The sequence below is a fragment of the Hemiscyllium ocellatum genome, unplaced genomic scaffold (genome assembly GCF_020745735.1).
Source record: "Hemiscyllium ocellatum isolate sHemOce1 unplaced genomic scaffold, sHemOce1.pat.X.cur. scaffold_97_pat_ctg1, whole genome shotgun sequence".
NCBI lineage: Eukaryota > Metazoa > Chordata > Chondrichthyes > Orectolobiformes > Hemiscylliidae > Hemiscyllium > Hemiscyllium ocellatum.
In genome coordinates, this window is record NW_026869338.1 from 1,100,033 (window position 1) to 1,112,213 (window position 12,181).

Below are 12,181 nucleotides of genomic sequence, written 5' to 3' on the forward strand. Positions count from 1 at the left end.
AGTGGAAAAAAAAAAGATTTCAGAAAGTCAGACGGGGAGCAGAATTAGTAGATGAGTACATGCTGGTGCATAAGACAAGCTTTTGAAACAGATATTGTCCTGTGAAGGATCGAAATTGGCAGAAGGGGAGATTCTGCATTCTAAACCAAGAACCGGGTGCACTTGGAAGATATGAGAGCAGGAAAAAAAAAGTCCATGAGAGTGGAAAGGAGGTGAAAGGCCTCAGCTGTTTCCATTCTGGCAAAGTTGAATACGAAAGACAGAGTACTTGTCGTTAATTAAAGGTGTTGTGGAAAATAGAAAGTGTTTAAAGAAGCTAAATGGTGGCATTAATGTAGGTAATTACATGAGACCGCAAGGAAGAGCTGAGAAGCTGCAGACGGAATGTGCAGCCTCGGCAGGGGCTGGTTATGCAGTTATTACATGATCTCTACCAAGAATCTGCCGCTGTGGTAACGTTTACTCAGAAAGAACGGGGGAGAAGAATAAGAAGCTATAATTTTGAGAGGACAGGATCTAACCAGTCGATGGTAGTAAGAGATGGGCGATTATGTACCCTTTCATATTGTTTCCATGAGTGTCGTAATTTGTGGGATATATGGGCAGACATTTAGCGTTCCCTTATGTAAGATCAGGTTGCAGCGCCAATTTATGCCGGGGAAATTTACGCTGGGGCGATAGACAGAATGTCAGGTCCATGAATTCAGTTTGTGCTTGAAATGATTTTGGCAAGATCCAATTGGAAGTGACTCCCCTTATTGTGGAGAAGCCCAAGGAAGACGAAGAACCTGAGGTGTTAAAACAGAAATATTTTTCTTTTTTCCCAGACTGTGTTTAAACAGATCCCACTCTCAATAGTCACAGCACCAAGTGACAAGTAACAGAAAGATGAAGGAGTTGAGTTGAGGTCAGCTGATACACTACTTGATATGATTCGTGTAGTGTGCCGAATTACACAAGACTGTGTTGCAGCTACCACATAGAGAGGAAGTGTTATGCGTAGCACATGAAACTACCTATAGGGGGTGACCGAGGGTTACGACACACGCAAGCTAAATACTAAACATTTCTATTGGCCTGGAATGCACACAGGATGTGGTTTTCTTTTCTTGACAGTGTCACATATGTCAAATGGCAGGTAAGCCTCAGGCGGCAATAAAAAACGCGCCTTTGTTGCCAATTGCCCACCGTTGGAGAATCTTTCAGTTGGATTATAATTGATTGCGTGCATCCCCTCCCAAGAACTAAATGTCAGAACCAGTGCTTGTTGACTACAATGGATGTGCTATCCATATTTCCAATGGCAATTCCTTCCCGGGTATCAAGGCCCACAATTCTGGTAGAGGAGTTAGTAGCTTTCTTCACACGCTATGACCTAACTAGTCAGATTCAGTTGGACTAAGGGTCAAATTTTACTGCTCGACTGTTTAAGGAGGCTATTGATAGCTGAGATACAACACTTTAAATCTAGTGCATATCTTCCTGAATCCTTGGGAGCTTTAGAAAGAGGCTTAAGACCTTGAAGACCATGAAGAGAGCATACTGTCAAGATTACCCGAATCATTGGGAACATGATATCCCATTCGGATTGTTTGCCATTTAGAATGTTCCAAACGAATCCACTTAGTCAATTCCTTTTAAGTTCATATTCGCACATGAAGTGATTGCCCTTTGGAATTAATTAAAGAAACAAATGACAGGGTCAAAGTCGAAGATCACACAATTAAATCATGTAACGGAATTGAGGGAGAGACTAAATTTGTCGGTGATTCAGCAAAACAACACCCAAAGATGGCACAGCGTAGGATTACGCAGGTGGCAGATAAAAAGCTGGGAACTCAGAAGTTTTCCCACGGGGATAACATGTCAGTACTGTTACCAATCATAGGTGATCCCTTTAAAGTTAGGTTTGGTGGTCCCTGTAAAAAGTTGAGTCAGTTGAACTATTTAGCAAAGATGTCAGATAGAAAATAAAACTGTATTGGGTATGTCATGTGAACATGTTGAAAACGTATTACACATCAAAGGAAGAACTGGAGGAAGAGTTGTTCGTTACTGCCCAGCAGAGTGAGGAATCGAATTCAGTTGCTTTGAATTTTGATGGACCTCAAAACAGATTTTAAAATGATGAAGTCCTTGAGGAGTGGGATGGATTAGAAAGCTGTCTGTCTCAGGAGCATAGAAAAGTGTTGAAAGATTTTTTATTCCTACAGAGTCAGGGCACATGCAAGAATCACATGGGGAGGACGAAAGCAATTGAACACGAAGTAGATGTAGGGAATTCTGCTGCGATAAAGCAGTATCCCTCTCGACTTAATCGTCTCAAAGGCTGACAGGACAAGATGCAAGTGAACACCATGCTTGACGAGAACATCATTGAACCAAGCCAGACCGCGTGGAGTTCGCTGATTGTCTTAGTTACCAAACCAGATGATTTGTGTTGAATTTTGTGCGGATTATGGAACGGTCAACGCCGTTACAAAATCGAACTCATATCCAATTTCTAGATTGGAGGACTGCATCCAGAAAGTCGGACAAGCCAGTTACATCACCAAGTCGGGCATAATGCGTGGCTACTGGCAGGTACCGTTGTCAAAGTTGGTGAACAAATCTCTGCGCTTGTAACTCCATATAGGGTATATCAGTTTAAAGTGATGCACTTTTGAATGAAGAACAAGCCGCCACACCCAAAGACACTTGTACAGAGTTATGGCCGGGTTGACAAATTGTGTAATCTATTTAGGCGATGGAGTGATCCTTAACAATTCAAGGAATGATCACAAGGGTCTGTTGGCAGAGCTCTTTGAACGACCACGAGAAGCAAAACTGATGACAAACATAAATAAAACAGAATTCACGAAGGCAGAGGTGATGTTTTGGGATGTAACATCGGTCATGGCAGGTTGAGCACCCTCCGGAACGTGAGGACGAAGGCTTCTGAGGAATTGCCATGATCAACCTCGAAGAAAGAGTTTCTTTAATTCTTCAGACTCAGCGGACTCTATCAGAAGTCTGTTCCAAACTATACTAGTGTAGTTGCATCGTAAACCGATTTGCTGAAGAAGAACACTACTTTTCGGTGGACAGTAACATGCCACGTGGCAATTGACCATTTGAAGTCGATATTAACCACTAAACCAGTATTACCTACGCCCAAACGTCTAAAAAACTTTTAAGTAGCCATCGATGGTCGTGACGTTAGAGTTGGAGGTGTACTCCAACGGGAAAAATGAGCATGGGGAAGAACTGCCAGTTGATAATTTTTCATAGAAAATCAACATCTATCAGAAGAAATGCTGCACATTCAAAAAAAAAACTATTGAGTTTGGTACTGGCGTTACAAATTTAATGTATGTGCCATGAACAATGGATCGGAGAGGTTATGTACACAGACCACAATTCGCTAAAACGTTGTATATATGTAATAATATGAGAAATATCTCGTTGGCTTCTTATGGAAGAGACGTTCACTTTAAAAATCGTACATGTTGTGGGTCAGTAGAATGAAATCACAGACGCGTTATCGCAGGTTCAACTGATGGTGTTCAGATGGGATTGTCTTTATTTCATGTTTTATATGTATATATAGGAAAAAACAAAGTCGAAATTGTATAAAATTTATCGATATGTTCGGGTAAAGTATTTAAAAATTAAAATGAAAAACATATCTTCATTATGATGGTTCATTGTTTCCTGTAGAGGCGAGGTGTTTTAAACATATTAGTGCACGTTTAAGAGTTTTAAAAGCAGCAGAACAACCAGACACAGCAACAAGTGTTCTCAATAAGACAACGACGTAATCTGGGTCGAACAATTCAATTAGTTCATTGCCTGGAGACATAAATAGTTCGAGTTTGGCCACTCAGTTTAAATTTTAATCAGGAAAATATATAAATTTCAATTCAAATTTTAATTGCGTCTCTTGAAAGTCTTTAAAAAAAAAACAGGGACCCAATCAGATGCTCTGGGGTATGAGACGGGGGACATTGAACTGTTGAGAGGAGGACTGCCAAGACCTTGCATGTAACAATCTTCTTGAAAAAATATATATCTGGAAATAACTTTTCGATCCGTGATCTTTGACACAGGGGACAAAGAAGAGACAGGAAGATCCGAAGACATGAACCTACAGCTGCTTAGTTTTGATAAAGAAGTGCTGTTCTGTAAACCTTAACAGGGAGTTTTATCTGAATAGCATTATCGAATGGAACATCAAAATGGGTAATATAAATACATTGGTCTGTTAATTTATCTCTCTTTTACTATAGAAATGAAGTGCTGAATTTTTACTTCGTGTAGTTCTTGGCCAATAGAATTGTTGCAGATTCCTGTACAGCATAAATCGTTTTTGTGATACTGGTTTTATTGTAAGCTGGAGGGTTTACGCTGTGTCGTAACGAGTCTAAACAAATTGGCAAAACAAGTGTACATCTGTGCAGTTCATTGAGTGAACTGGAGATTTGCACCATTCATGACCTGGATGAAGTGAGTCCCCGCCGAGATCTGAGTCGCCAAAAATGAAATGCTACGCAAATTCTCCGCAGTTAACAGGACTCGAACCTGCGTGGGAATGCCCCAATGGATTTCAAGTCCATCGCCTTAACCACTCGGCCACAACTACAAATGGACGGACCAGGTTCTCATTTCCAGGTCTCTGGCCCTGGGGAGCTTAGCTGTAGTGAATCATTGGTTATTTGAATTCAAAACCCACAGCTTTCAAATCGATGAAATGTCGGGACAAAGTGGGTCTGGGTGTTTCACCCCGATAGGTGGGATCTATAACCAGCTTAAACGACGGCGGTAAATACAGAAGAATACTCAGCAGGTCGAACAGGATCTGTGTTGGGAAAAGGCGATTCAACGTTTCAGAACGTATCAGAACTCCGTTTTCTCCCAGTAGTACTGACAAACCTGTTGACATTCCACAGAATTTTCTTTTTTTTTCAGATTCCAACATCCACAATCCTTTGCATTAGCTATTAAACGATGCAGAAATTCCTTTGCGATTCTGGATAAGATTCCTGTTTGGGGAACATTTTCCTGACCACATTAAAAACCCGGAGCTGTGCAGGAAAGAAAGCCAATGAAGTATGAGCAGTGAGAGATCCGACCCTGGAACGTCCCAAACACCAACCGTTCGGTTAATGGATGAAGTGTTGACCCATTACGCAACTGAGACGGGTAAACTTACTCATTGCACGATCCAAAAACAGGCTTTTCACGAATTCAAACTTCAGCCCGTCCTTCACGAAGTGATTGATGTCCTGTATCAGTTTTTCTTTTGCAAAATAAACCCTGGGACATTCACTGCAGTGAATCCTGTACCCGCTGGAAACACATCCACGTCACAGCAACCAACGTTTCTACAACAGGAGTCCTGCTCTCTTCGAGTATTTTTTCAAACTTATTTGCACCCGAGTCTTCTCGTGGTCTTGTAGCCGTGGCGAGGTTTGAACTCCTGACGCGCAGGAATGAAAATCCTTTCAATGTCTCAGATTGGTTGATGTTGAGAGAACAACATAATCAACGTCGCGGCCTCTTAAAGACTGGCTGTGTTAAGTTGGATATTCCATCTTCATTCACCTGTGGTTTCGCTTCCCAAAGAGATTCGAAAGCTTTCGAAAGCTGCGGACATGCGTTTATTGTTATTTTTCCTTGTTTTTTTTTTAACCTGCCAACTGGCGATATTTTCCCAAAACCTCTTCGCAATCCTCCGCTTGCATTATGTCCAGCGATGAGCAAACCCCTTTTGTCGATAAATTACTGAGGTTGGGATTCTTCTCTTTGGAACAAAGAAATTTAACTGGAGATTTTCATGGTCTGTTTATAATGATGGCGGAGGGCGCAGTGCGGATGGGTGGGTTGATGTTCTGGAGGAAATTTTGCCAACGATCAGTGTCAGTTTCCAGAGGACTGCGGCTAAAGATATTTAATGAAAAACGAAATTTGCGGAGAGTATATAGAGCCTAATCTCAAGGGAACCGTTAATCGTTTAAGACACAGATGAGGAGGACATTCTGTCTTTCAGAGAGTAGCAAATCTGCAGAATTCTTTACAATGAAGGGCTGTCAAGGCTGAGTATAATCAAGGCTGAGACGGCCGCACAATTAGTCAGTTTGGGGATCAAGAAGAGTGGGGATAAGGTGGACAAGTGCCGTTAAGAATGAACCAAATCAGACATGACCTCATTAAAAGGTTGAGCAGACCTGATGGGATGAATGGTTTCCATATGTTCCAATATCTTATCTGTCATTTGGAAACTGCGAGAGACAATTGTGAAGAAAGAAATTGCAGGACGTTGAGAAAAGATGATTGGAGTCAAACTGAGTCAACATCATTTGTTGAATGGATAACACACTTGACAAATTTGTCAGAATCCTTTGATAATATTTCGAGCAGAGCTGATCAAATATTTGCTCACATTCCATAAGAGAACTTATCAAAAGCCATAGTTCAAGGTCGGAGTTCACGGTGAAATGTTAAAAAAAGGCCAGGATTGTCTGTTGTTTATTTAATGCAAGAAAAAGAATCTGCATTATTGCATATTTTCAAGTTGTAAAAATGTAATTAGTAAAGTGCTGGAATGGTGAGTCATAGGATTTCAACGATTTATATCTGCCTTAATGACTTGATGCAATTGGCAGAATGAAAATGTGCCCAGTTTTACTGACGATACACAATAGGGGGGAGGACATTTTGCAATGAGGACAGTGGAATCTGGAAATGGTTAGTGACAGGTTGAGTGGGTGGGCAAGCAATAAGTGCACGGAGGTGGTTGTAAAATTGATAGTTTGGAGGGGAGGGTGATGCACATGGGTTGGAAGGAAATGGGACGGATGGGATAGGTCAGAAGGACGGTGCTGGGCTGGAAGTTTTGAAGTGAGGTCAGGTGGAGGGAGGGGAAATGTGGAAACTGGTGAAATCCTAATTGATGCCATGGGTTTCGAGCTCCCGATGTGGAGATTTTGCTTTAGAACATAGAACAATGAAACAATACAATGCAGCACAGGCTCTTTGGCTTTCGATGTTGCGCCGACCTGTGAACTAATCTGAACTCATCCCCAATATTATCCCAGCATCATCCATGTGTTTATCCAAGGATTGTTTTAATCTCCATAATTTAGCTGAGTTAACGACATTGACAGGCAGGGCATTCAACACCGTTAGTACTCACTGAGCAAAGAACCTGCCTCTGACATCCGGCTTAAAACTATAAAACCTCAATTTGTAGTTATGACCACTCGTACAACTTCCTCAGAAAAATGCTTCCACAGTCTACCCTATCTAGTCCTCTTATAACTCCCTGGAGTAGTTTTGATCGCTGAGCTGTAGATTTGATTCAAAACAACAGCGCAGCGAGCAGACCTGCACCCTAAACCTCAACCTGAGCTGCACATCTTCATAAACCTTGCAACTCTGTATCAAATCCGCTCTCAGACTTCTTTTCAATGGAAATAGACCCAAGTCTCTCAGATTTTCCTGATAAGACTATTCATCCAGAACAGACAATATCTTGTTAAATCTCATCAGCAACTTTTCCAATGCTTCCACATTCTTCCTGGAATGGGGCGACCAGGCAGTTCAAAATATTCTAAGTGGAGCCACACAAGTGTTTTGTATAATGCCCAGGAACTCAATCCTCTACCAATAAAACCGACGCTGACGTACTCTTTCGCAGTAGCACAGTGGTTAGTTCAGCTGCATCGCTCCACAACCACCCTGGTTCAATTCTTCCTACAAGCAACTGTCTGTGTGGGTTTCTGCCTGTTACTCTGTTTTCCCTCACAAATCCAAAAAATGTGCAGGTTAGGTAAAGGGGTCAGTGTAGAAAAATGGGTCTAGGTGTGTCCCGCCTCGGAGGGTCAGTTGATGCTTGCTGGGCCGCAAGGCTTGTTTCCACACGGTAAGTAATCAAAAAAAAAGAAAAACAACCTGGCTGGAAACTACGTACATGGACTCCAACGTTACTCTGCGCATCCACATTGCTAAGAATCTTTCCATTAACTCAGTATTCTGCCTTCCTGTTATTGTTCCCAAAGGGAATCACCTCACGTTTGGCTGCATTGAACTTTATTTGCCACCTCTAAGACCAATTTTGCAAATTATCCCAGCTCCCGTGCAACCTGCAACATTTTTCCACGCTGCTCACTACTCCACCACCTTTACTGTTATCTGCAAGCTTACTAACCCATTCACCCTATGCCTGCGTCTTAGTCATTTATGAAAATGACAAACAACTTTGGTCCCAAAACAGATCTTTGTGCCACACCACTCGTTACCGGATTCCAGGCTAAATATTTTTCATTAGCCACCACTTGCTGCCTTCTCACATAAAGCCAGTTTCTAATCCAAACTGCTAAATCATCGTCAATCCCATGGGTCTGCATTTTCTCCAACAGCCTGACATGTGGAATCTTATCAAAGGCTTTACAGACGTCATGTACACCACGTCAAGTCCCCTACCCTCATCCACATGCTTGGTCATCTTCTCGAAAAACTCACGAAACCATGTTGACCCTCTGAAATCAAGTTGTTGCTGGCTGAATGATTATAACATCCTATCTCTCATACTCTGTTCCATTTCTATCCTACAAGAAAGGTAAGGCTCACTGGTCATGATTACTTGGGTCATCTGTATGACCCTTCTTCAACAAGGGAACAACTTTTGCTATCTCCAATCTTCGAATGTTATTCCTGTAGACAATATGGAAATAAAGATCAAAGGCAAAGGCTCTGCAATCTCCCCCTGGCTTCCCAGGAAATCCTTGGATAGATCCCAGCTGACCGAGGGGGCATACTTATTTTCGCACTTTCCAGAATTGTTAACAAATCCTCCTTGTAAACCACATTTCCATCCAGTCTAGTAGCATGTATCTCAGATTCTCCTCTACACCGTTGTCTGAAACCAATATGAATACGAACGAAAAATGTTCGTTTGGAGCCTTCCTACCTCCTCTGACTCCACACACAATTCATCACTCCTATATTTGACTAGTCCTCATCTTACTCTCGTCGTTCTTTGATTCCTCATATACATGTCTAAAGCCTTAGGGTTTTCTAAGATTCTATCCGCAAGCGACTTCTCATGTCCTCTCCTGTCTCTTCTGGACTCTCTGTACAACTCGTTGCTCACTAACTTGTAACTCTCAATCGCCCTAACTGAGCATTCAAGTCAAATCCTAACATAAACCTCCTACTTTCTCTTGACATGAGCTTTAAGTTCTTTAGTAAACCACGGCTGCTTCGCTCGACAACTTCCTTCATAACTGACAGGCACATATTCATCAAGTACATGCAATATCAGTTCCTTTATAAGCTCCACATTTCAATTGTGCTCATACCATCCGTTTCTTTCCACATCTAGTGCAAACTAAATCTTGCCAAATGTCATCCTAATTGCCTTTCCCTCAGATATACATCTTTCCCTGCAGTACATAACTATCCCTTTCTATTGCTTAAGTAATCATACAGAACTGTGTTCACGATCACTGAATTGTTCACTTACCTTCACATCTAACACCGGGCCAATCCATTACCTAGTAACAAATCCAATGTGGCCTGTGACTGTTAATAAAAGGTCGTCTGGCCGCAGGTTATGGACTTGTGTTGAGGATGAGGCAGGATTTATCAAAGTTGATAGGATCAAATAGTTTTTCTGTTCACCTCCCTCTGTTTCCCTCACTCGCAGGAGACTGCTATTATCATTTGGCGCAGCAATTCACAGATGATATCTTTGGTTGCTTCGAAACTTCTGAACACTGTGCAAGTTGAGTAAAATAGTACACCAGAACCAGGCTCTAAACGGGAGCAAGAAAAGAAAGCATGCATTGTCAGAGGGCCAGAACGGCGCTTTCTGTTTCCAGTGCAAAAGGTCAGTGCTGAAAGGGCAGGCGCTTTTGGAGATTCAGTGCTGTGAGAGATGACGCTGTCAGAGCATCAGAACTGAGAATGCAGAAACTCTCAGATGGTTATTGCTGAAGGATCGGTTACTGTAATAGGATAAATTCTAAGGGAGTGGGCACATTCAGAGGGTTAGTGTTGAAGGAGCAGGCACTGTTGGGGGGGGTCAGGACTGAGAGAGAGGGTACTGTCACAGGTCCAGTGCAGAGTAAGTGCCATCGGCGCCTGTTCAGTGTTGGGAGAGTGGGTGCTGTCGGAGGATCAGTGCTGAGGGATCATACTTAATTTATTTCAGGCTAACATTTCTAGAAACAAATAATATAGCAGCTGGACATGCAAACTGTCCATCAAAACATTCAATGGCAAGTCCGAACATAAATAAATTATCTAAAAACTCTCTCATATTTGAGGACATAGTGCCTGTTTTTGTCACACATACGCTGCCTGTCTGGTCACATACATCATCCCTGTTGTAGTCTCACACAACCTCCCCATGTTTTTCATACATCCTCCCACACTACATCTTACACACCCTCCATATCTTTGTCACACACACCGTCACTGCATGGGACAAACTCTAAGTCTGCCAGTACTGGAGTAGACTTCAGTTTACCCACCCCCAGTGATATGATTGTGTAAAAATGGTTAGAAGTTAGAGCGTGGTGCAAATAACGCCAAGGTCGTGAATTCTCACCCGCCCACAACAGATGTATACCCTGTCGTGCTGCACTGCCCCACCTGAGCGAAAGGAACTTATCTACTTATCCGATTCATGCCCCTCATGATTGCGAAGCCTCTGACGCGCCAGACAAAATAGTGAGAGAGCGTTCAGCCTGTAAACGTTGCACCTTTTCCATTTTCAAATGTAGGATGTAGCATGCTGTCTGAAGCAGTCATCTTAGCAGCTGATCTGTCGCTGACAAACGCTGCAGGAAGGCGTGATAACTTGCTAACTATGCTGTCAAACGAAGATTGCATAAGCAACATGAGTCATTGAGGAAAACGTGCAATTGAGTTCTGCGCTGTTGCTCCCTCTAAAGCAACTGCGGCCTTCGGGAGCAGAAAGAATCCCACTGTTAGATTACAATTCAAATGCATTTGGCATAAGGTTCGCAGCAGTTTATAAGCAGCACAAAACCCTGACTCCAAAGGTATGTGATTTACAGAAGCACAGTGAACGATTGTCGAATGTACGTTTCTCCAGACGATATTTGTCAGCATGACAAGCTGCAGCTGAGCTGGTGGCATTGCCATTGAAATTGCAGGCGTCCGGACATTGTGCTTAATTTTGGATATCAGAGCAAATGGTTAGCTCGAGTGTGCGGTTCGGAAAAGTCAATGCTATTTTTTTGTTGAAAAGTTTTGCAACGAAAGGAAATACCTCAGACGAGCGGGCGATCGATATCAAATCAAAAAATGAATAGACGCCTTGATTGTGAGCACGGGCAATGTAGGCATTTGCTTTGGGAGGTGGCTGCGTTGGTCGGTTAGCTCAGCTGGTTAGAGCGTGGCGCTAATAACGCCAAGGTCGTGAGTTCAATCCCCACACTGGCCAGGTGAAGTGCTTGTGTCATTAGTTACCCTGTGCCCAAATTCGCTGCGGCTTTTAATTTCACCTCCTGCAAGAACTTGTCACATGATCGATTCAGATGTGTATTCATTCGAAAGCCAGTCATCGCTGTCTTGGAACAGCAACTCGTTGGTCCCACGCCGGATCTCAGCTGCGTTGCTGTATTTCCAAACAATGTGAACCATAAAATCACCAAACAGAAAGCCTCGCCAGCGCAATAAAACATTTGACAGGGATAGATGCACAACTCGATCGCCGTACCCATGATGACTCTTGGATGTTGTCTGCAGCAAATCAATCAGTCTCAATTGTTTTCACAAAGAAATGCAAAACATGAAATATATGCAGTATTAAGTCGACCTGGCACAGTCTCGGAGGAGAACCAGAGGTCAGGCTTCAATTGAAATCAAAGATTCGTTCATCTTATTTTCCTGGATCTCTGTTACTACTTTTCACGCGACTTCCAGAGGGAATTCATTCGCTTGTTCACCTCTTATGCATCGACACTGGAGTTATCATATCCCCAGCAATATCACAGAGCCATTAATGGAAGCGAATTACTGCAGATGCTGGAATCTGAAACCAAAAGAGAAAATGCTAGAAAATCTAAGCAGATCTGGCACCATCTGCAAGTAGAGAAAAGAGCTGACGTTTCGAGTATAACTGACCCTTTGTTAAAGATTAAAAAAAAGGGAGAATTAGGGAGCTATT

General features: G+C 42.5%; 2 non-coding genes across 2 annotated transcripts; one reads left to right on the forward strand and one right to left on the reverse strand.

The window, feature by feature from the left end:
- Positions 1–4,539: 4,539 nt before the first annotated feature.
- On the reverse strand, positions 4,540–4,621 carry trnas-uga (transfer RNA serine (anticodon UGA)). The gene has a single exon. It is a non-coding gene; the product is annotated as a tRNA-Ser (tRNA).
- Positions 4,622–11,381: 6,760 nt separating this feature from the next.
- Positions 11,382–11,455, forward strand: trnai-aau (transfer RNA isoleucine (anticodon AAU)). The gene has a single exon. It is a non-coding gene; the product is annotated as a tRNA-Ile (tRNA).
- The last annotated feature ends 726 nt before the right edge of the window (positions 11,456–12,181 follow it).